General features: G+C 39.6%; 1 protein-coding gene across 6 annotated transcripts in view; it reads right to left on the reverse strand.

Annotated features, from left to right (window-relative positions):
- irx2a (iroquois homeobox 2a) overlaps positions 1-24,875 on the reverse strand; it is a 186,694-nt gene extending 161,819 nt beyond the window's left edge. For all 6 annotated transcript variants that reach the window (XM_061289846.1, XM_061289845.1, XM_061289844.1 and 3 more), the window contains exon 1: positions 24,740-24,875. The gene's annotated coding sequence lies outside the window, so the exon portion shown is untranslated. The remainder of the gene's footprint in view (positions 1-24,739) is intronic.
- Between the last annotated feature and the right edge of the window lie 1,517 nt (positions 24,876-26,392).

The following is a 26,392-nucleotide window of genomic DNA, read 5'->3' on the forward strand; positions in this document are numbered from 1 at the left end:
CAGAAATTCAGAAGGTGCTCTGGTTAAGAGGCTTATTATTTTGGTTCTGTAAATTGAAAATATAATGCAGGAGGATTTTACTGTACTGGATTGTATTCTCCACACCACCATCTATGAAATCATTGCAAAAATATACATCCTTACATCACTTTTCTGTATAAATGATGATATGAAGGTGATACAACTACATCTGTCTTTTCCAGTGTTCACTAAGAGGGAGATACTAACTCCTTTACTTATCTTGGGGAGAATTAGTCATGATAAGAAATTGGTTCTCTCATAAAGAGGAGAGAACATCTATCCAAACGTAACTAAAAAGTAAAGCAAATTTGCTGGAAAGAAATAAAAAAGTTCTTCAAATTTTTTAAAGGACACCAGCGCTTTTCTACAAATACATTATTGTATATGCACTATTTTATTGCTTACTCATTATTTAAAGAAAGATGAAACAAAACTCATATGATCCAGAGTTAACAAAACATGTACTGTTCTTTGTCAAGGTTAGCCTGCAAAACCTTCATTTATTTGCGAGTCAGTGGACACGTGTTTATTTTTCAACTTTGACTAAATGACCAAACTATCTTATAAAATGCCAGTTTGAGCAATGACTATACTTGCACCTCACACAAACTGACATATGGCCTGGGTTCATATGAAGGTTAGACCCTTTCAGAATGGCCGAAATAAAAACACGGCCTCCCCGCTCTTCTGTTCACCCCTGTGAAGAAAAACGTTGTCATCAAACTTGCAAAGCAAGTTGTTGGAAGTCAGCAGAATATGTGATAAAAGTATAGTCTTGTTAAGCATCCATCAAAGGCTGATTTGGATTTTGAGCAAAGATGTAGGGAGAAAAATACACAATGGGTTCAGGGTAATGGGTTTAGGCAGGGATATTGGTTTGGGTAATACAGTTAATAGCCCTTGGAACTGGGGGCTCTTTAAGGCAGATATGAGAACCATAGCTGGCTGTCATATTCACCGATGAGAGCATGCATTAGAGCAAACTCTATTTAGTAAAAGACAATTCAATTAAGGACTATTCAGAGACCCTGGATTATTTCCCCACGGGCATCTGCTCGACCGAGGCAATATTCAGATTTCATTGTGTTTTCAAAGTGGAGAAATGTCAGCCACTGGCTCCACTACTGGTCGAGGGACCTGTATGGACATTTATATTTCGACAGTCAAATAAATGAAGACAGAATTTTCTCAACACAACCATAATGTACAGAAACAATATTGTATGGATAGGGCATCAACATTTATCTTCTGACACAGAGGCTAGAGCTATGTTTGGCTTTGTGAATGATCATTTTTCATTGTAATAACTTGAACAAAAAAATAAAATAACACAATTACATGAAATGGACAACTTTTTCTGTACAGTTTTAGAGCAACTTGGACTTGAATTTAAGTCAACAGCTATGACAACCATTTTGCTGTCCCGATCCAAAGAAAGTTGTCCAGTTGTCATTTTGGACACACCTACAGTATATACTGTCTATACATCTCACATTACAAGGAATGAGAAATGAAAACAGTGTAGTCGTATCATGATGCGTAGTCTACAGACTTGGTCGGTATATTCAGGCATATGCATCCATATGTTACGCATATCATGGGACTACACCTGTCTCTACATGAAACTGGAGACCCACCCCTGAATCCAGGATCTATGCGGCATAACAACAATGTAAATGGGTCGCAGATAGCCATAAATCCAGTCTCCTAAGGAAATTACTTGAGAACCTGAGATGGCAGCAAATCATTTCACAGTTTAGTAGTGATCTCATAAACCCTGGCATCTAAATCTAATCATTGTGGCTAAGATCCAGACACCTGGAAGATTTCATGGAAAGCAACTTTAGAAAAATCAGTAACACAATTTTGGAGGAATTGACAAGTCTGAAGATCACTTCAGAAAATCTATCAATCATCCAATTTTGGCATACAGTGTATACAAATGCAATGTTTACTATATACAGAATCACCTTGAGTAAAAAGGGCCAGCATTATACTGGAAAAAGAGAACATGAGACATGTAGATTAATCTACTGTTGTAGCAACAGTGTTATCATAGAGATTATCTCCAGGATGTAGTGTTGGAAGAAAAAGAACATGAGTCCAAGAATGCCACCCAAGTTGGATAGTAGATATCCTTTCGCAGACACGTTAAAGAACCATCTTAAATACTGTATCTGCTTTTGTAAATAATAAACATAGTTCCTGAAATTTACATGAGATCCCACCACTGACGGAAAACAAAACTTTCTCTTCTACACGGGAAGACCAAAACCGGGATTGGAACCCCCAACTTCAGATTTAAGGCAGACTGCCAGCGCTGATTTTAGAAGCTATTGAGTACACACAAAGGCTGGCTACTATTTGCCAGCATGGAGTCTAGTCGAATGAGAAAAATTCAGACAATGTCCTTATTCTTTTGCCCTAGCCATGTTGATTATTGCTTAAACCGTGGAAAGGTTTGACTGAACCTTTTGTCTTGTGAAGACATGGACACGGGGAGAGAGGGAGAAAGGAGAGAAGTGGGGGTGGTGGGGACACAACACCGACCATATGTTCAATGTGACCCTCATTATTCTCAATTAGGGCAGCCATCCGTGCAATGGTCTTGCTGATAACAGCCCATAACACCTTTGCTGGAGAAAAGCACAGTGGCATGATGGACGTGGAAGGTGGGGTGAAAGTGGACTTGAAGAAAACATGTGTGCGTGTATCTCTTCTCAACATGAAAGAATTACTGTAAAAAGCAAATAATCGGTTTTCACATGTGCCATTGATGTTATTCTTTGGGATCCGCCTTGTGTGTGTTGGTGGGGCTGGTCTTGGGACATGTGCAATTGCAAAGGACCTGTGGCAGTATGGGATCAGTTGGGGCTTTTTTTAATCAGTTCTGAAAGCCAATGTGAGTGCTGCTGTCCAGGTCCCTGGACATGTGGATGCATATGCTGATGGTTAACACTATTGGCTCACATTGAACATTTGATGTAAATGCTAAGCTTTTCCACAGGCATCAAACTCAAGGTCTTGTGGCCAGATCCAGCCCAACGTCATTTTATTTTCCCCGTAAAAGCAAATGACGACTTCATGTTTCTTGCTAAAATACCTAAATTGCAAATTGTATTTTTTGAAGACTCTAAATTTTAAAATAAGAGTGTCTATAGGTGTCCTGCTGCTGGAAAATAGGGGATGGATGATATACGTATATATATTTTTTGCCATGGCCCAATTCCCAAACGTTTACTGTAACCCCAGGTAGTGGTGTCACCTGGATTTCTTCTCGCAATAGAATCAAAAGGGACTAGGCGATTAAGTTCCCCATCGGGACATGAACTCAGTGGCATGCCATGGCATTGAGCAGGCCAATGATTAATCCCAAACAAGATCCCACAGCACACTTACAGTAACTGGTGCACATTGTGTGCGTGTGATCTCATCCTCCTTTGGCCATTGTCTCCAAAAGCCTACATCTTTGTTTCAGAAGGTGCCAATTCCCCCAATTCCTTCACATCAATGTCAGAAACCCCACTTATCACTTCTGCACATGAAACTGCTAATTTCGTACAAAGTCAGAGGGTGTCAAATGAAGACCCTGATTCAACTGGAGCTCAAACACATTGCAGTTTGTTAGGTCATCTTGTCCTACTTCTGTTACATTATCAATAACAATCACTTTCAGATTTTTGACACTTATGATTTGGATCATTAAAAGGATTTATGTCAGGGTGCTACCATTTCTGTGTTTGTGCTATCATAATTCCAGACTAAATTACATCCTAATTACAGATTATACAAAAGCATGTAATGTGCTGTGAGTGTTGCACAAAAGAGCACGACACTAGTTTCCTGAAATGCTGTAAAATAAGCTCAATTTCTGAAAAAGCAAATGCGTGACAGGTTAATTATGGTCTTTGGTCAAGAAGGGTGCAATTCACTCGTCTCTCCTGCTTTTACGCTTCCATTTGTTATGGTTTTGCTAATTGCCTATTGTAAGCTTAACTTACAATAAACCTTGTTTTATTGTTTCAGTTGCCTAACCTTAACCGATGCCGCTTTGCCATGCCACAGTTCCTACTATAATCAAGACTCCAGCCATACTGACGGTTCAAACCTCAAATAAAGTTGTGTTAAGTGTATTCATATCATCTGACACATTGTATAGTTACCTTTCAGTGACAAAACAATTAGCATTTTCAAATGTCTAATGGCTAATCCGAGAGAACGTGTTGATATTTCATAAATTATAATGCATTATAATATAATGCAAAATGAAAATGTCTTATGCACAACTCCTATCCAGCCACAAGCACATTTCCCGGTGTACACCTGAAACACAACAAGGCCGTACAAGTTGGAAATTCATGAGTGTGCCACTACAAGTTCATGGCTTTGACCTCCAGGGTATTTGATCCATTGACACAAGAGTTTATTTTTTCAAAGCTACAGCTTGATATTCCCGCACTTAATTTAAGAGTGCAGTTAAATCACAGAAGCTATAATATGTCAGGCGATCCCACAACTGGGGGTAAAAACAGAGTGAAAAAGGAGGGGGGGGAGGGAAAACAGTAAGTAATGAAAAAGCTATGATTGCTTTTCTGTCCCTCCAAATGACAGTTAGCACCTCAATGACCTGCTCGGGGCTGGGCCATCTAGAAATGACACGCTAAGGCACAACGTCATCTAACAGGGTAGTTACAAAAATCAATACAAAACCCATTTCAAAGATGCTCGGTCAGTGTGCGTGTGTGTGTGCGTGCGTGTGTGTGTGTCTGTGTGTATCCGTGGATGTTTGTAAGTGTCTATATATGTGTGAGAGAGACATGGTGAGAGAGGAAGGGGTGGTTACTGTTGTTTTCATTTACCGAAGAGGCCTAAGGGTCAGCAAAAAAACTTTTTAGATATTTATACATTACCTTCGAAGCAAACAATCAGGCGGCAAGGCATTAACCAGATTCTAAGTCCATCACTTAAGAAGAGTCTTTTCCAAACAATGTCTTTCCCCACATGTCAAATATGGCTTAATTCCAAACACACTAACCCTCCTCATTGTCACACACCTTTGACTAACTAGGTATTGGCTAACAGAGAAAAAAGAATGACTCTTTGTCCTGCCGAATCAATATGGAGCCTCGCTGACATTCACAGAGAACACATGTAAAGCAACCCAGCCAACTGTACGACGATCTTGTCTTGTTGGACCGCTGGCAAACATCACCATATATTATAGGCTTTGATTTGTTGTCAATACCCAATCAAGGCAAGGGATACGGGTCTAGCGGAGCACGAAGACACTAAGGAGTGTAAAACAGACAAATGGGCAGGGAGGACATCAATCCGAGGGGCATGTCAGAGCCCCCGATGAAATAGGACGGCGTGTCCGTGGCTTAAATTTATAGATAGTAACATGCGAGTGCTCAGTCTTCACCGTACGCCAGGAGAGGTCAATAGCCTGATGCTTCTGCCTAAATGGGGTTCTTGCTAAGACAATTCATTCAATTAGACTTCTAAAAAAATAATAATGTCGTTTCAAACCAGCTTGTCTATGACAATTTTTTTGTATCAAGGATAATTTGACATGTACTTTTTATTGCCCATGCACATCTTTCCCTTCTTTGGTTATTTTCCTAAGCGTACAGAGACTATGTTGGAGCAGAATATGTATGTGTGGTGTTGGATGGCGTATCAAATATAATATAAATTGGGCAGTTACAGTAAGTAGGAAGCATCCCCTTTCCCATGTCACATTCCGACTGAACGTCCGAAACGTTTTGACTGCTGCACCAGCATGTGGCTGCCTTAGAAACATATTGGATTAAAAATGATCACAATGAAGGTTGTACACAAAAATAAACAGACCTCGTGTTGAACTGTTAAGTTTTGTTTCTCGTCCTCTCAATTAAACAACTTTAGTAGTGTGTAATTTAATAAACTCTCATGCAGCATCTGATCATATCAGGGATGAAACCTGAAACTTGTGAAAAATGTAAGCTTTATCCAAGAACAAGCAATGGAAAAAATACTGTGTCTCCGTCTGCTGTGTTTCTTGTTAGAAAAAGCGGCACATTGTTGAGCTGATCAGTGTTAGAGCAGTGCTGGCAGTTCAGTAGATTGTATGTAGTATAACAAAGGTCGCCTCTCACTGATGGAAAATAAGACAATTTAAAAGAAAACAACAGAACATCACCCAGCCACATGAACCCGTACACACAGACATGAACTGCATATGCACTCTAGAAATAAATGTAACGTTGTCACTTTCTTCAAATCCATCACTGTCAGAGAGACCGCCAGCAATTCCAAGTAATCGGGGAGCCACAAAGCAAAAATAAATTTTGGGCTTGACACGCTGTAAGAAAAGAATAGCAATCAGCAAATTTAATGCATTTCTGATGTATATTTAAGGCAGTGACACCAGGCCACAGATGTACACGTGTTGGATTTCTATTTTGCAAAAGATATGGTTGGTGATAACCTATTATGGTATAGCGTCAGGTTCTCCACTGCTACAGCGGAGGATAGGAAAAATTCCATCACTTCCTCTATCCAGCAGATGTAATATTGAAACAAATTATGGTTGGAATTGAAAAGTCACAATCTTATTCTGTGTTGATCAAGCCACTGCCAAGAATCTAAGTGCAGAAGTAGGGGTATCGCTGTAATGCTTTTGATTGCATTACCACTACTGACATTCTCGACACTCCCAGTTCCAAGCTTTCACACTAAAGGTACATTTATGAATGAAAGAATGAATACACCCCGCCCACACACATTGCATGTCCGGTGTTCAACCTAATGGAAACTCGTTGAAAAGTTAATGTCAATTTTTTAATGACTAGACTCACCTGCACTTGCATTACCAGTGCTATCTATCTATCCATCTATCCATCTGTGTACTTACACCATTCAGAATTTACATTGCAGTTATATCTAGCAGTTTCCAATGGTTTCAACTTGAATACAAAGTTGCCAATTCTATTCCCATTATACTTTTAGTAGGAAATATTGAGTTGCGTGTGATTGCATTCTCACTTTTGTTGCCGGCGGTCAGTTATAATTTGATGTCTCGTCTGCAAAATAGAGAATCATTCTCACACACATTTAAAACTTAGATGTTATGTATGATCACATCTCAAGTACATAACATTTGACTAGATGGCAATAGTGTCTTTCCAACAGCAGCAATAGAAAAAAGGTGTCTCATCTTGGTTTTATCGTGAAGTGTATTGAACCATCTGAGCACTGCTGTGCTCGATGGTGGCCCGGAGGCACTTATTCCTTTAGAAGTGATCAGTCGTGACACACAGGAGGTCCGCAGAGACTCAGTTAAAGATGTCTATTATCATATCAAATCACACACAAGTACTCTCATTATAATTGACACAACTCAAACAGAGGATAAAGGCTGCTCTACATAATGTATAATTTGAAAGTTTGGTGAATTTTTTTATGCATATGGTATGTATGATGAGAGCTAGTTGAAAGCTGATGTCAAAGAGAATAGCATTGGTGCGACATTAAAGGATCTCATAAAAGTCAGGAGATTATGGTTGGGTACAGTGACCTATGACCTGCCTGGATCCCTCAAGGTGGCTGAGCAGCAGCAAAATAGAGCCCAGAGAACAGAAGGGACCGTTCCCCTGTCCTTGCCAAGACCTCGTTAACGACTTCGAAGACCCATCAATATTTAATAACTCTGTGATTGAAATTTTGAATTCATCTCCTCAATGGAAAAAAAAAAAAAAAAAAAGAAATCACAAAAGCGAGAGATTGGGGGGAGGAGACTGCTTCGGGAGGCGATTTAGAGAACTACTTTAAATAAAGACTGATTTAAGTGAGACCATGCTAAGTCAATGAAGGGCGAAATAGCTGAGCACTCTTCAGGCAGCTACTAAATCATCACACCAGATTGCTGATATGAAAACATGCTATTGCCTCAGCAGTGCACAAAGAGTGTGAGAGACGTGTGAGTTCCTCCTCTTGTCCCTCTACATTTTCTCTCCTTCCTCCCACCATCCTTCTCCTTCATCCATTCCTGAAACTATCCTTTAATGCATTTGTCAACCCTTGTGACCTCTTCTGTTCATTTGACAGACTTGCGACTGGGAACAAGAGATAGCTTTACTATTTCATGAGGTTATGAGGTTTCTTGCCGGTGCCAGAGATTTCAGTGTCCAACAGTTCACCTGCTCGTCAGGAGATACCTTGGGATTAGGGCCACTTGGATGAAAAAAAACCCCGCAAATGCACATATGAAACAAAGTATAGGGATTTGACAGTAATGGCTCTATATTACAGTATAGTATAATATAGTAGGACGTATATCAGTAGATACCGCAGCTGCTCTCGAGCGTTAAAAAAAAAAAAAAAAAGAAGATCATCCGCCCGTGCTTGCAGTTCCTTATAAATGAACTTTGCGCAGTTCAAACTTTTGCAGGACAGGAGCAAATCAATTTCTTCTTCACCATGTCAAGGACTATCAGTGTGGCTCTTGCGTGCCGCGTTTAGAGAGAATGAGGGGAGCCGTTTCGACTAGTGGCAAATCATGTCGGCTAACCCTAACACTACAAGCATGTTAAACTCCTTTATTTGAATCTGCCACACTGAGCCTGCTGATGGTCAATTGGTATGCAGGAATACCAAATCTTGACCTAGCCCGTCTCTGCGTAGATTTAAACTGCGCCTCATGCCAGTTTTGAACTCGACACTAAAATACAGGTTAAAGACTAATTGTATTTTTAACTATTATCCTAGCTCCTGACGTGTGTGATAACATCACCATGTTCTATTATCACAGTTTATTGGCATTGTCATGTATTACAAATAAACCCAAGGTAATATCATCTTGATGAAACACTTTTGTCTGCCTCTGTGCATCAAAACCTAATTTTGTGTGCATAACCACTGCTTACATTCAGTCTCTCTTCTGCTGTAGGTGGTGTGTGGTTCATTTGAGGTCAAGATGATCATTCACACCAAGGCCTGAGGGCACCCATAGACTCTCTGGTTTATGAGGACATAAAGAAAGCCAAGTGCCAAGACGTGCCTGATTAGCTGCCCTAATATGCTATTTGTGACTAATTTCACAGGCGCTAAGTCACAGGTGATGGTCCCATGTCGTAAATCTATCTCAGCCACCTTTGACAGTCTATGTTTGTGTACATGTGTGAGTGAGTCCTGCTATGTGTGTGTCTTCTCCCAGAGAAAGCACTTTAGGTCGCATGGTGAATATGCAGAGGCCATTAAGGTGAAAAGCAGAACATAAAAGTAATTGATGAAGCCATCTCAAGCTGACAAGTCAACTTGTGCTTATCTAGAAGAAGTGTGTGTGAGCGCGTGTGTTTGTGTTAAATGTAAAAACACAATGGAGTCGTGTGGTTTTGTTTTACCACAATGATTACTTTTTGCCTCCAGCACAGATACACGTTTACTGCTGAATTTTGCAGTCTTACTTTCTTAAGTTTTATGTGTTATACTGATTGACTAGTTCACATGATGCAAATTTAGAAGAGTTAAAAGAAGTTAATGAGTATCTTTTGGTTGTATTGAAGTGGAACAAACTGTTTTCCAAAGAGAGAAAGGGATTGTTGACCTTGTCCCACATTAACTGATTTTATATCCGCTATTGCCCATGAAGATGGAAAAACAAAAGTTCTCAGAAACAATTCTCCATTCGCATTTAACTGAATTAGTAATCACTTGGACAAGTACAGAAAATATGAGATGTTTAATAGTCTACCCATATACTGTATACAGGGTTGAATGATATGGTGGAAGGAAAGAGTGAAAAGCTGTATATACTAACCTCAATATGACCAAAAACTAACAACCAAACAGCTGTGATTGACATAGGGTCAACACCACTAAAGAATCAGAGTATGAAATGTGTATGACAACGCTGATACTGGATATGGTTTTTCACAGTCTGATGCCCCAGGATTCTTTCTCAACTTGTGGCCTATTTGATGAAAGTATATTTTGTCTAACATTACATAAGAGTACATTCTGTGATATAATGGGTTTCTTTTATTTAGATTCACATTTACATGTAAGAATAAAGTCCACATCCACGTTGGGAAACTTTGAAAAGTCATAAACAAACTAACCCACACAGAACTGGTTAAACAATAGTTCAAATAATAAGATGCAAAGCTGTACGTCTGGTAAATCAGTGTAAAGACAAATGTCCCTGCAGCCAAAATACCTTAATCCCCCATCCCTGTTTTGACACCATAAACAGGTTAAGAATGCAACGCAGTTTGTACAAAATTACAAAACCTGTCGTGTCGTCATGCTTCTTCATCAAAAACACTGAAGAAATGTTGGCGTGTCACACAGAACAAACACGGAAACTGTCCAAGGCCAACTAGAGATATTTAAAAAAGCAAAAGCTGTGCACTTGCTGATTATGACACCACCTTACAAAGAGAGACAGACAAGCTAAGCCGTGAGCAACTGACCTTCTCTCAATGTCACTTTATCAGGCTAACAAATATCCAAAGGTCAACGTATGTACTTCAGGGGCTAGTGAAAAGCTCACCAAAGCAGAGTGTGGGTGTCTTTGATGGAATCTGGCCTTTCATATCCTCTGAGTCTATGCTGCCACCTGCAGCTCTGGGTATGAACAAAGAAACAAGCCCTGTTAAAGCAAAATGAAAAAATACCAAGAGAGACCCACAAGAGAAAACTGCTGTTAGCATTAAGCAGATCTGTGGCAAAATTATTGCACTATTGTTTAATACATGATGTATCGTAGCAAATGTTAAAAGTTGTTTCCCATTAGTGTGCAATGAGTCTTTTTACAAAAATAAATTTCCTTTGCATTGAATTGTAAAGAAAGTAAAACAAATTAAAACACATTTTAAAGTAAAATTCATTTTCAAATTCATTTAGTCTGCACCAAACCTTTGCCTTTTGTTTCCTGATGTATTTATTGTTGTAGTGTAGGGAAAGATGTGTTGCCCCACTGGCATATAAAATATTAGATATCAAAGTAGCAATACAAAAATAAAAATTGTGAGCATGAGTAATGAAAGTACCCATCTTGATGTTGCTAGACAAGGGGGGCGGGGGGGGGGGCAAAGGGGGGTGACTTCAACAGCAGTCTGAAGAAGAATTACAAAAGACAGTCTCACAAAAATGCATATCGGCACAGTGTATTGTTGTCACACAAAGACACACACACAAACTGATGAACAGATGAACTTTGGGTTGACACTTGTACAGATGTGGTAAGGCCAGAAGCCAAACTGTAATTAAAGCACTCAGCCTGGGAAAAAAGGTGGGATCTTCTGTCATATTTTGACAAGGCTCCGGGCATTAGCAGAAGCAATATAGTTACATGCTTGGTGGCAGCAGGAAGAAGAATGACTGCGTGTTTGATTGCCTGATAGCCAGATTGTATCTTGAAGCTACTTTTTTTTAGATGAGAGGGGTCAAATTTGTATGTGAACACCTATGATATACAGTTATCAGTGTTATGGTTGCTTTCCAAAATGTATGTTGGGCGGCAATGATTGACAATGAGAAGTGCTACTGCATAACCGATAGTTGTGTTTGTTTTTATGCAGACAAACAGTATGGTCATGCTCCACCCTCCATGTAATATATAGCACTAAGATTACTAACTCCGTTATAGAAATAATGTAGCTATAATGCAGTATTATAATGTGGGTATTCGTGCTCATGTCTGTATATCACCATGAGTTGATGAACATGTCATTAAATATAGTTTGACTTCACTTCACTGCCTTGTAGAAACCTGAGAAAGCTGGGTATTCTCTGTCACAATCATTAAGTCAAGATGCCATCAGGTTCAATTGAGACTCTCCTTAAAAACTTGACAATGATACAGCCTGACGTGGTATGAACTTTGAGTCTGCCATGGGGGTGCGGGTGGTGGTATTCTGTCTCCTTTGCCGATCGCCCAGGGCTTTAAATATTGAAGGCATCTTGGAGATGTAGAGACGCATTTGTCATCAGTGTTTGACAGGCTTGATTAAGGGGTTGTCTGTTAAAGAATCGCAAATTCGAGCAGATGACAGGCCCAAGGGTGTCACGTAAGGAGTCACGGGTAGCAGGGGCAGTTCCCTCCAGTCCTGCTTTGCAGGGTAATTGTGATAATACAGGGATGGGAAATTACAGAGCGATGACTTAAAGAACTAGTTTAACTTAAATGCATGGGCATGGCACAGTTTGGAGAGTGTGTGTGGTATTGAGACAATCTCATAACTGTGATCATCGTGACACCTCTTAATACTAACAGCAAAGCAATGAAAGATCCAAGCACATCTTCTGAAATGCGATTTTCCTTCAAACTTTTACTATGAAACCAATCAGGTAGCTCTGATGACATTTCATATTTACGTTTGAGGTTAACAAGCATTGCTGCAATGTACAACCAGCAGCTAATTAAATGAATGACAGTATATAGTAAAAATAAAACCATAAAATCATGAAGCAACTCCGTTAAAGCCTTAACAACCCAAGAAACTAATGTCACCCTTATTGTGCCCTCTCTCTGTCTGACATGGAGATCAACCTAGCATATAATAGACAAACTTGGCACTAACCTGTGGACTCTGAGAGGTCTGGGGGATTTATCAATCAACTGGCCACATTAAACGGATTTCCTAATGAACTGAGGTCTTTACAGGGATTAATCCTCTACCACCTGCAAAGAGCCACCTGCCCGACTGTCATAATTGGCATAGATGGCACCGCTACCACCAGCAGAAAGAGGAGCGGCACACAGAGAGAACGGGGTTGACTGGAATCAACAGAGAGGGAGGGAAAGGGGAAAATAAGTTGGAGAGAGGACAAAGAAGCCAGACATTGGGTTGTCAAATTCATGCAAATGATGACACTTGGTAGGTTGCAACAGCACAAGGAAAATGGAGAAAAATAAATTATATATATATATATATATATAAAAAAAAAAGATACAAGACAGTGCCAGGTCTCGTATGACACTCGATGAGCACCCCAGCCCAGAGTTTGTCCCAGTCTTGCAGCATTCCAAGACCTTGACAGCAGCTCCTCGCGACATCTTCCAGCAGTGTCAAATCTGCCTATGTGCTAATGAATGTGTCAGTGCCCCAAGCATGTCATTGCTGTGTGTGTTTCAATTCACCTCTGAAATTTAATGCCTGGTGTGCCAGCTTACACATGACACTCACCCACTATTATTTCAGCATACGCTCACACCCCACAAGATAGATTGCAGTTTGGCACTCTGATTTTGTTACCAAAATATTTTTTAAACTGATTTTTCCTTTTTAATTGAACAACCTTAACACCATATACTGAATAAAGAGTGGAACCATCCTTTGTATGGGTATTCATTTAAGGAAATGCAAAATGGCAGTGTCACTGTCATTTATTCAAATTGGCCTTGACAGAAATAATATTGACTTGCATGGTTCGGGACACTAACCTTTTCAGCCTGACAAAAAAACTAGATGAAATGACTCAGCAGCCACATTGGGCGGAGATCCAGAATCACTTTCAAGCAATGATTTACACAGTCCGAAACACTACATCAAAAGTGAAAGGTAAAGAACCATGTCGGGCATGATGGTTATAAAAAGAAAGTGATTTCAATTCAAATAGTGTTTTGCAATCCTCGGCCACCATCGACACATTTGCTGTGATTGGCTTTTTGTTTTATAATTTAACAGAGAAGTAAACCATGTCGGACAGAGTGGTTATAATGGTAAAACACTTTTAATCCAAATGCAGTGGTTTGCCATCCGAGGCTACCATCGTCACATTTGTTGCGACCTGCTTTTCATTTGATGAGAGTGTGTTTTTGGCACTGTAATTCTTGACTAATGATCCGCTCTCCAGAGTCACAACTCCTGGGAAGTAAAGACGATTTTGTGGAGTCTGCCAAAGGACAGAGACTATTGGCACGGATAGTCTCTCATTTGTTATGGAGCCATATACCAACCTTGCCAAAAGAGGTGCCAGGCCAAGGACAAATTGTGTGTGTGAATGTGTGTGCCTGTGTACATGTATACAATGACCAATGCCCCAAGACTTGAGTTCATAATCAGCCATATTGGCATTAGCAAATATTTTTATAAACCAGAAAAATCCTTGGCCTTCCCATTAAATTAATCAAACTATTGACTTCTGTTTTAACCAAGACAGTTGAGCACAAGTTTTGAGTGATGAGCAATTGATAAATAATAAACAATATACTGCACACGTTCAAAAGTGGGAATAGAAACATAAATCTTATAGGGCAAAGTACTTTCGGTATCATTGTATCCTAATCTCCATCTTTTGGCCAAAATTTAATTAAAGAATATATTTGTGTGTATTGTGTAGGACTGCTTACCGAAACACAAACTCACACAGGGATTCATCCACCACAACTCTTCAAGCTGTGTTTTTGTGAGTGAAAGAAGAACCGTCTCTAATCCACTTCACGGATCGGTTTCACAGAGAGGAAAAAAGACATTCTCCCTCCGAGCTAAAGTAATTCAGATCAGACACCTTGATGTCTCAAAGAGCACACTGCGAGCTCTTGTTTTCTGTTTTGACTGCTGGGACTCCTTGCCAGGCACAACCTGATTCCAGCTTACAGATAAAACTAATGAGGTCTTCATTCAACTGAGTCATCACAAGACGGAGCCGGTTTCACTAGCCGCGATGATTATGTCATCCATTAAGCTAGGATTTGGGGAGGTTTTAATACTCCCCCCCAAAAAAAAGGTAATTTATTTAAGGGGTTCCGATTACTTTCATTTCCTGCATCATTTCTTGGGAACACCTAGACAGTTTCACACGTGTGCATTAAATGGCAACAATCTCCAAGAAGTGTTTCAAATGGTGGTTTGGGTTTTTTGGTTTTAAAAAGATGTGCTGAGATTGACATCAGTTGGGGTCCATTCCAAATGTAACCAAATATCTTCGCTTGTGCAAAAGACACAATACATTAAAAACACAATATTTAAAGGTGTTGTTTTTTTTTTTTTTATTAATTCTATTTCTGAAAATCAGTTATTGTTCAAGTGGGATTGTTCCCGACAACAATAACACTAATAGGGGCCTGTGCAACATGACTCATTGTCTTAAGTATCATTAGCTGTGTAATTTGTGTAACGTGCATCAGAGAACCACTGTCACAACACACCCTTACTTATCCTTGTCGGAATGAGGCATCATAAACATTAAGTCAATTTGCAGCTAATTGTGCAATAATAGGACGGTCATTATATGTCTCATCATATCTAGCATATACATGGCTTGATACCTGCCTGACTCGTACCCGAGAGTCTTGTGTCACTAACCATCTAACACGCATGACCTTACTTTTGTGTGTCACCTGATTGTGACACTGGAATTAGCAGCTGATTTAGACATCAAGGATGGAGACTTCACTATCCCATTATTCCCCGACAAAAACAATGTTTTCAAAGCCATCCCGGGTTATACACCTCATTTCCCCTTTGACGAGATACCTGAAGGTGACTTATGTTAACAACATTTCACAGCTTTCAAATTCCCACCTGGAAACAACAAGTGGAAAAGCTGTATGCAGCCTTTGATAATTACTGCCCACATCGTATTGTATGTCAGACAGGCTGGTTTACTTTGTTAGGTTTGGACATGTTTAAAGTAAGGATCATGAGCAAGTGCTGAGGTTTTGCTCAAACCTGCAGACCCTGTGGCTATATGCTCTGTTTCCCTTGTGACATCATGATATAGTTGAAGGTATCCAATAGAAACAAATGTCTTCTAAAAGAAAAACTTTTAGCGATAAAAGCTGATGGCACCATTTAGAAAAGAAATGTGTTTTCCTCTTAGCTTGTTTCTATCTAGGGGCCTAATAACTTGCGTGAACTAGAGCCAACCTCTTGGCCATAGGGTCAGCAGGGTACATAAATAACAGTTTGCGGAGAAATCATCATCTCCCACCCCCAGTGATGGCAGGGTTTTAGATATAGCAAAAAAATGGGCTCAACACAAACCCGCCATAATATAAAACCATAATCTGTAAACATTTTATAAATAAACCCATGTGCCAAAAGCCATGGTTTTTTTTTACAGATACTGTGACAGATCGCATCATTTCTCAAGATGCAGTGATGGTAACTTTTTTACAAATCGACTGAAATTGTTTTCACAACTTCTCTCAGGACAATTTTCTTTACAGAGTGGAAGTTAACACTGAATATGTTTACACTGAAAGAGCCCAGACTGCCTTCTATTATAACATAATATATAAAAAATATAAAAAAAAAAAGAAGAATTATTTCATATTACAGCACAGCGGTTGTTTTAGGTCAATAATACTCGTAGCCCATTTGGATAAGTAAGAATTGTTACCTTTCTTAATTAATATTTCCTTTTTTTGTTTCAACTTTAGGGTTGTTATTAATGAATCTTTTCAGAATGGACTATCCTAGCGCTTATTCCATCAATTAGTCGCGTAAAAACTCCCGCAAGCGTCATTTGCAAAATGAACGCACTACAGTTGGCAGTCTTTAAAAACAGAGATGGTAGGATATAGTAGCTCATGAGTAAAAACAATAAAACACCTTATCTCTTGTAGCATGTGCTGACCCATGATGACCATCTGGACAGCACGCGGAAAAACTAAAGGATCTGATGTTAGACTAAGGCAAACTTTATTCTTAACTATAAGTTTGTGTCGTAGGCAAGCCTTACTTTAAAAGAATTCATCTCACGTGCCAAATCAGAGGCTCAGTTAGCACTGACTCAAATCTTATGTAACTCTGTTTTTTTTTAAAGACATACACCTCTGTTGACTACAGATAGGTAATTTGTTTTGATCTGTGATATACCCCTGTTCCATGGAAGATGTAATACACCCGCTTGTGAAGCTGTTAGGCAAATCCTCACAATGTGAAGAGAGGTGCCCCAGGGCTCTCAAGATTTCACCCACCTCCTCTGTCTTTTTCTTTTCATTCCATCTTTCCCGTTTCATCTCATGCTAGAGACAAAGCCTCCTGCCAAATACTGGCGCCCGCCAGGAGCTCATCATACACAAACTTGGAGCTCCTCTGAGGGTGAAGAGAACTAGCAAGATGGGGGAAGGCAGGGGATATAGAACGATGGAGCAAAGATTAAGGTTTGTATAAAGGGGATGAAAGAAAGAAGTGTGTGTTTGTGTGAGTTCTCTCCACACTTTTTACGTGTCTTTCAAAATCATGGGTCGTTTCAGTCCTCCCACAAGCCCCCTTTGACTGTCTCCCTGCAATTAGCCTAACACTGTCTTTAGTGATCCCTGCGAGACATACCTGCAAAAGGATCTACTAATTATTGACTAAATATGGTTCATGTTGGTTGAACAGCTCATTTAATTGAAGTGTCTTCTCTTCGCTATTCCCTTTCTTCATCACCTCCAAGTACAGAAGATGGATGGGTGGGTGCTTTGGAGGAGTGGATTATCTCTAAGCGCTAGTTACATTAATACCGGTAATTATGTGTTTTGCTGACGTTTGATGCGCTCTGTTCAAACAGTTAATAAGAGAATTATTGCAAATAGTGGGGGATTTGTGTGTTGTCTTTGGGCTCTGGAAATGCCAGTACATTGGTGGTGGTGGTGGTGGTGGGGGGTTATATAATTGTGTGTGTGTTTTATCAAAGCATAGAATTAAAGGGGAACAACGTGAATGTCTATACATAGAATCTTATGATCAAGTTTTCACTCTTATACGTCGTCTCTGGTACACACCCTGGTCAATAAAGTCGGTTGGATCCTTAAAGATGGTGATAACTATGGGTGGGATTTTCCAGGTAGGAAATCTGTTTCAACTCAGATTAACAGAATTGGAAGATGGTCTTCCCTTGCCAAGAGGGGCATAGGTCTCTCTGCTCTCCCAGAGGGAAATGCTGGCATGAAAGGGGTTCTCTAATCGAAAGAAATGTGCTAATGAGAGAAGTAAATAACAAGGGTATAAAACGAAACAAGGGGCGGTGAATACAGGAACTGAAGAAGTGGGAAAGAAGAAATAGAAGAGTAAACATTTCAGAATGGTTCCATGCACACAAACAGCACATATTCATAGGTGTATAGATGTATAGATGTGTAAATGTATGGACGTAGGGACAGACAGACAGAGACAGTTGTTGATGTAATCATATCATCAACTGTCTATGATTTGTTATGAGGGTGAAATGTGATCATAATTTTTCTTTTGAGCTGTAGATAGCTGAATCTGTCCTTTTCCTCATTATAGAGTACTGATGTGACATTCTTTGAGCCAGTCAAACCAATGTCTTGTTTTTTCTAGCATCCTATGAACAATACAGGCTTTTCAGTGGCCGCATTAAACCACAGTCTTTATCTAAAAAGAGAGTAGTATGTAACCAGAGAATTCCCTGACTCTACTTTTAACACTGACCATCATTGTAGTATTATAGCATATCATTTGAAATGAAGTTTTCTCTTTCTTTGCAGGTTTAGCATTTTTGGAAGACAATTATTCAAAGCACACCCACACACACGGAAAACATAGTGCATACAGAGAGGCATACACAGTATATACAGTACATATGTATACGGTATAGTACCACAGTGCACAACTTGAAGAGAATACAAATAAAAAAAAATAATAATAAAATAGACTGAAACCACCATTAACAGGGGTGTGTAGGCCTTTCTAGCCACAGTATATGCTGACCAATGCTCCAAGACTTGAGTCTTACTCATTAACTGTACTAAATTGGCATTTACAAATATTCTAATAGAACTCTAAAGTTGAGGAAACACTGGCCACAAACGGGTTAATAGAATTCTGTTTTTACAAAGATGGTAAAGCTCAGTTTTTATTGAGCCCATTGGAAACATTAAATAAAATTCAAAATATGCATACCATAGTTTATATGGGTGTAGGTAAACACCTCTTAGGTATTTTCAACATCAAGATTCTCCCCATGTGAAAATACATCCACTGGGGAATTCAACAGTGTATATTGGTTTTAGAGTTTCTCGCTAACATTTCATATCAAAGACCAAAGATCTTTGAGATGGCAGACTACACTGTGCTGAGATGGATTTAACACACATTAAAAATAAATCCCAGGAGTAAGCCGCTGCCTCTTTGCCAAACAAAGAGAACAAAGAGGCGATGTATGCATTTATCAAGGGACTGATCATCCCAGTGCATATCAGAAGCACGGTGTGTTTACATATTAGATAGGTTGACACTTGTGATGGATGACAAGAGTAATAACTATCACTACAAAGACTACTTACAACTTTCAGAAATGATGGTGTGTTTTGAAAAATGACTCCATAAAGAACACAAGATCAGGAATTCAGTGATATTTTGAGCGATAACAAATGTACTTGTAAAATGTGCATAATAGTATTTTTTCATGTCCATAAAATACATATCTAATCAAATATATGATTTAAAATGGGACCAGAGTAATAAAAAAAAAATGGCCTTCACTACCAGGCCAGGTAACACAATGGACCTTTGAATTTTATAGCCGTTAGTGGCAGTGAGTGTTAACAAGGTTGACTAAGAGTATGACAATGCTCAAGTTGAAAACTGCTTAAAACCAAGTTCCAAGACTAAGACATTGCATTCCTCTCCTTCTGATTATCATATAATTCAGGATTATTGGACTGTAGACTGATACCCATTTGCCTCCTTTGCTGTTAACCTCTCCCCGATACCACAGAGACTTTTAAGAATGTTACGTTCAACAGCAGATAATGATGTAACAGTCTCCTTAAATATGTAAAGTATGAGACTTAATAAAACCCTGCAGTATGATTATGTCTGAAGTCTAACACTCCACTCCTGAATATAGTGCTACACGGTGATCCATTTTAAATCTCTTCTCTTATCCACTGGAACAAGGGGAAGAAAGTTCACGTGGAAATAACACAAATCATTGCAATGGAAGTTTTGAAGTAGTGGAGTGCTCTTTGGTCACAGTTTCTCTCTCTTTTTTATGTTGGGATCTCAAAACATGAGGGGAATGTCACAGGGGTTAAAAGGCAATTAGCTGTTCGGTGCTATCAGACTATTAGTCAGGGTGATGAGAATGATGGTATGAAACTCATTAATATATGTCCGAGCGTTGATATTGCTTTCATGAAAGATCAGACAGGAATAATGAGAAAACCTGTGACTGCTTTGCAGGGGAGCAGTTTGGATGAACACTGGACCGTTTTGATAAGCTGAACCCAATGATATGCATCTACATTCAGCTCTAAAGTGGTACCTTTTTATTTTAATTGATGGTTACTGTGTTCCATGTTTTTCCCCAAGTCAGATAAACCCAGATATGAATATTTATATTTCAAGCATAAGGAAATACACATCTAAAAATAATAATATCCCTTTTTGGCTCTAGCTTCGTCACTCGAGTAGACATACCTCATTATCTGTGGCTGGGAGAACTGCTGAAACTTTATCTCGAACAACAGACAAACTGGGATGAGCCACTCTTGAAATGTGAGGGTTTATGCGAAAGCACAAACAAAACGACAAGATAAGGGGGTGGATCGACAGTCAGCAAGTTGCAACAAAAGGGACTTAGAAAGTGAGTGTGAAATGGCATAGCTAATGACATTGGTATCAGATTTATTCCAAAGAGATGGCAGCAGAAGGAGGCAGGAAGAAGGGCCGGATGATTTCTTCGCCCTGTCTTCCCCTTTCCCTGATTATGAAAGGAGACATGGCGTGAGGTCGAGGGTCAAGCCAAAAGGAGACAGCATTGTGTAGAAACTGTCACGCACCGCCACCTATTTTGACATGCACAGGCCCGTTTGTTGTCTGTCGAACATGCAAATTGGGGAGCCCGAGCTGTCATAGAAAGGCAGTCAGTTATGCTCCGGTCGAGAAAATGAGAGACCACCTGTAACCGAGAGAATGGCGAGTGATAGACAAGCATTCAGTCAGCCCCCTCGTCATTTCCAGTGCCGCCATTCACCCATTATCCTCCCCCTGGTGCCCTCCTCCCCCTTCTGCCACAAGCTATCATCAATCCCAGCCGCACTTGCCAAAATACAAATGTAAAAATCTATTCTTAATATTCAGAGGCAGGCGGTAAGAAAAAATAAAAATATTCAATGGGACAATATTAAAAGGGATTGATTTCTACCCACTTAATAGGATCCAGCTTGTAGACAGCTGAGGGTCAGACCTGGACAATTAGTGGTCCACAGTCCAAACGTCACTCTTTCACAGAGAAGAGGGCAGGAAGGGCACCCCTTAACATGGCCCTAATGGTTTGAATCTTAATGAAAGCCTACAGTGAACAAAATTACTTGCATTAGGTGCAGAATGACTTTCATTAGGTGCTTTCGTTCAAAATGTGAAAAGATGGGGTGTTAAAGGTCCATTATGACGGATAAAAACAAACAATATCCTTTCTCCATATGCAGACATGGCACCTTGAAAGCGAAGCAACTCAAGCGCCATATGTTATTAGGTCATGGTTAATTTATTATCGCCCTATTTTGAAGAGAGAGAAGTTAAAAAGAATCAAGATATCCCCTAAAGACATACCATTTCTACATGCAGCCACCAGAACAAAAGGATGACACACTGCACTCGCTTCTGCAGTCAATTTAACTAATACATCATAACCCATGTAGACACAAGATAATCATGTCTGTCCACTGTTGTCAGTTTACCCTACAAAACATTTCCCCCAAATTATCTCATAAAATTGAGGGATTAGGTGTCCTTCTGTTATAATATGGGGCAGAAATTGTCCTCATTATATGATTTAGTCCAGTCAAATGTATTCAAATGCCACCTTTATTACCCCCGAGGTGCTTTGCATAAATTGAATAAATCCAACAGATACTCGGCAAGAATCAAACATATCAAAGGTTTCCTGTCTTTGAAGTGGGGGTAGACTAATTCCAAAACAGATTTTCATGATAAATAAATACATAATTTATGAATATGTGGCTGTAGTGGTAGACGATGATGAAGAACAGGGGGGAAAATATGAAAGCAACTCTAAAAATGCATGAAACATTTTAAGATGGGGAAATGTCAAGAGACGCAGAATGACATACAAAGTGCCGCCTGCCGACCAACTGCATGGCTGATAAACAACCTCATTAGCATATGTACATTGGAGCATAAGTTTGCTCATTTGCTTAAACAAGGTCTCAATCAGAATATAACACCACACTTGACGGATGTCATAAAAGTCGGAGAATGTGTTGATGGGAATGACGGTGATGGAAACGTTCCAATTACAGAATGTCTGCAACCAGACTAATTGCTCCCCAAAATTTATGGAAATGGAAACTAAACAAACCAACGTGTTGATCAACCGTGCAGCACTTCTCACATTTCTGTACAACAGCATATTATACATTATCCCACAATATTTTGATGTGGAATTCAATATGCAATCTGTAAAAACAGCAATTCCATTCGTCTTTGAAGTCATGGACGATTCCGAGCAGCGTGGACTGCAAATATTCTTCGAATAAATTACACATCGGCTTATCTTAATCAGAATGTCAGAAGTGGCGTTTCACAAAAGGTGGGACATTATTAGGTTTCCAAATATACCTGAGCAAATGTTCTGGCATGATTGATGTCCAACTTGGGGATTTCATTAGCATGAGCTTCCGACCTCCCGCCCCCGCCAACCACTTTATGATGGTTAAAATAAACTAAGTAAATAATTGAAATTTTGATTGTTCCTCCCATGTGAAGGCCTGCGGTGCAAGCAATCACAACAAATCATCCAAGACTGCAATGCTGTCTTGGTATTGCCTTTAGCTCCAAGCTGTTTGATAGCAATGTTGAACAAATGTCTGGGTTTTTTTTTTAATTTATTATTAAAGGAACCCGCAAAGTACATTACATAAATTCAAACGTTTACAAATTGAGTTTGGAAAGATTAAATCAATCAAGCCTTTGAGTAAGAAACTACAAAAGGAATGCCAACAGGGGTAAATAATGGAGGTTCTTCACCTACGCAAATGTTCATTTAACCTGTGCACCGCAAGGTTATTTCTACTGGTGATGACGCTAACACACTGTTCACATTAAAGTACACACACACGCAAGAATGAAGGAAGGATGATTTATGTGGGAAGATCCATCTTCATCATCTTGCCGCTCACCTTGGTCTCCATCAGTGTTAATTAAAGGAAGGTCAGTGTCACCCTCCCTGCTCGCCCCCACCCACACTCCACCCCACCCCACCCGCCCGGCCCTCTTTTACATAATAAATCACTCCAGATACACAAAGGGAGCTGTTGACACAAACAGAATGCTCCCAGCTAACTTGCGAAATGCAGTTCATTGGACTGGGGAGTCAATTCAAAGCATACCATAAATAATACTGATGAATGCCACAGAGTAGCATCTATGTCTGGCAACAAAAGAATAGAAGAAAAATGTACTTGGCTCTGGGACAAAAATAATCCATACTTTACCACAATATGTGGAATCTTTAAAATACATCAGAAAATGTACACCTGATATTGATTCACAGTCCTCTCAAATAAGACCATCAAACAAAGTCCATTTTCATGTTTCTAAAGTTTACTATCATGATACATTTTAATCAAGATTGGGTCGGCTGCTATATCTGAAACAGATAAAAATAAGTCCACAAAGTGATGCTAAATTATGACAGTGTGTCAACAAGTTTATCTAAAATCACATGGATTGAAAACACTGAAAACCCAAAAGTAGTCATTATTCGGATCACTTGCTGCACATGGTTCCATTTTTATCCTTCTAGGACTAAATTAAACTGTGCGGCTCACACAGGAAGAAAGAAACATCCACTGGCATAACCGCACCGCCCACCCCACGACACTGCAGCGGTTTGTGTCACGGGGCTTTGGTTAGCCTCACATTGTGTACATCATTACCTTCTTGGACTCATTCTCCTTCCACGAACGAAACATATGCTTTATATTGTGTGCAATTTCACTGGTTTTCTAGGTTACTGTCAGCCTTGCATAATGATGGAAACACTACTGCGCTTATCACAAACTAGCATTCGTGGCCCCGCTGCTCTCTCCTCAGTCATCAAGCAATTGATGTAATTGAACCAGGACTTCTCTGTCGAGCAAGCCGCGTGGCTCAATAGCACGTGCGTCCAACACGCTGGACCGAGAGAGTCATGCTGGCTGGCAGGAGTGTAGGGTTGCTTGCTGCTTTCACTTCATTTCATACTAATTGTGCTGAATTAATTACATGAGCTTTACTGACAACATAAACTTGTTTCACTCTCCATTTTGGTGAGTGATCAAGGCAAAATATTAGTTTTGATTTTTGAAGAGGTTTGTCAGAATTTGTTGAATCAAAAATGAATAATACAGACATTATTGTTCTTGTAAATTTATAATGTTCCACTAATCTTGTGTGAATACATTTTTAGGTATTCATTTTTAAAGACAAGGAATTATCTTTTTTGTAGCAATTATTCATTCTCAATTTTAAGTACTGTAGTTTTTTTCAGTGGCTCTCTTCATTAGTATGCTATTTCTATGATTTCCTTAAGGACAACTTAAAGTACTTGAATTAAATACATTTCCTAAAACAAGTAAACATTTCAGCCTCTAATCAGTAGTTGTTAGCCTAAGATAGCCGGCAGCATTTGACTTGTGTTTAATGTTAATTGCTACCAAGTTTGAATAAAAGTAGGACATGAACAAAGCAATTACCATGTGAAGTAACAAAAACAAACAATTGCTTCTTCCGTCTTTGTTTTCCTCCTCCATCTGATTAGCACTGACCTTGTGCTGTCCTTGTTGCCCTCTGACAAAGTCCTCAATGTCCTGCATATCTGCCTAAGTGACCAGCAAGGGGTCAAGGGTTACCAAGAGCTGCCACTTCCCCTGTCACAGGAAACAAGCAGCGGATCGGTCGAAGGGGAGAAGGGGGTGGCGGGTAATATTCAAAACAAATACAATGACACGGAGGAGCCCGGGATCCGGGTACCACACACAAACACTGACACACACACACAGTGTGGCGCAGGGTGCTGGTAAACTGGTTTAACTAGGTTTCACATTAAGTTAAACGTGTAATATCCTTTTAGCTCACTGGCAATAATGTTGGAGCTGTTGAAGAACTAATTCATTTGCATTGTGAAATAATATATAGTAATAATAGTGCTATCTCAGTACACACACCTGTACTGCCTTCGGGGAGAGCTTAATTGTCATGGTCAAGTGAGCACTGGAAATAGTACTTAAGATACACACTGATCATATCACACTACATGTTGGTAAATGTAATAGTATATGCGGTAACTGCTCTGACAGCGAATGAAAACTGTCTACCAATGAGTTTTACAAATACTAGGGCATTGAGTGTCGAATGTGGAACCGCAGAGCAGTTACTTGGTAGGGGGGGGGGGGGGGGGGGGAAATACTTTGCGGGCTGGATACATTCACAAAACCCCAGATTCTCTCGGTGGTTACCAAAACATTACTTAGTGAGGCGACACTGTCATCTCTTTATTCAAAAAAGAGGCCGAGTGTGGTTACATAAAAAGTAAAATTACTATTATCGAGAAGCCTATGCATGTGCAGGCTGCCACAGCAAAAAATGGCCTTTTGTGTGGCCAGGCCCTGACACATACAGATGTGGCAAGAGTTCTAAAGGTTTATTTTGTGAGCATGTTCTTTTGAATTCCAATAATAAGCACCTTGTCATTTCAGTGTCTGGCCTGTCATTAAAGTTGATATTGTTTCATAGCATTGTGCTTTCTCCTTGTCTTTGCCTCACTAAAGTTAAAGTAGGATAGAGTGCAAGCTTGGCCCAGTGTGAAGGGATAAAAACTCATTGAAATTATTGTCCGAAGCAAATAATGAGCAAAAAGTCAAATCTAATAAATTACCTTTTTTTCCCCAGACATGCGGATGTAAAAGATACTTTAGAAGAATAAACTATTTTATATATACACACAACCCCATCTAATCGTCACCAAGGCAACAGAATGATATGTGCAGTGTCAAACTAGAGATCCGACTCAGTTGAATGAGTGTTCTAAGTCTTGTTGTAAAAATTGTAATGTTTGAAAATACTAATGATGTCTATGTACCATGCCTTTTTAGGATACAACTCTATAAAATGTTAAGATTAACTTTAACACCTACAAGGGTACAGTTATATCAATACTCATTGAAGCATGGGCTACAACATAAACAGATATTAATTTTAAGAGGTAACTAATGCAAATGTATTCTTTCATTGTCGCCTCTACACAGAAAGGAATTCGCTGGAATACAGTGCGCCATAAATACTGTGACTGCACTGCCCTCAAACGGCACAATGAGGTCAATGCATGAGCCTCTCATTCTTCTGGCTTTATAGGTCCTCCAGGATAGAGAAACATTAATTAAGGAACCACCGTGAGCAGCCAAGGAGCATAATGCACACAC

Source organism: Syngnathus typhle, linkage group LG10 (genome assembly GCF_033458585.1).
Source record: "Syngnathus typhle isolate RoL2023-S1 ecotype Sweden linkage group LG10, RoL_Styp_1.0, whole genome shotgun sequence".
In the NCBI taxonomy this organism is placed as follows: Eukaryota; Metazoa; Chordata; class Actinopteri; order Syngnathiformes; family Syngnathidae; genus Syngnathus; species Syngnathus typhle.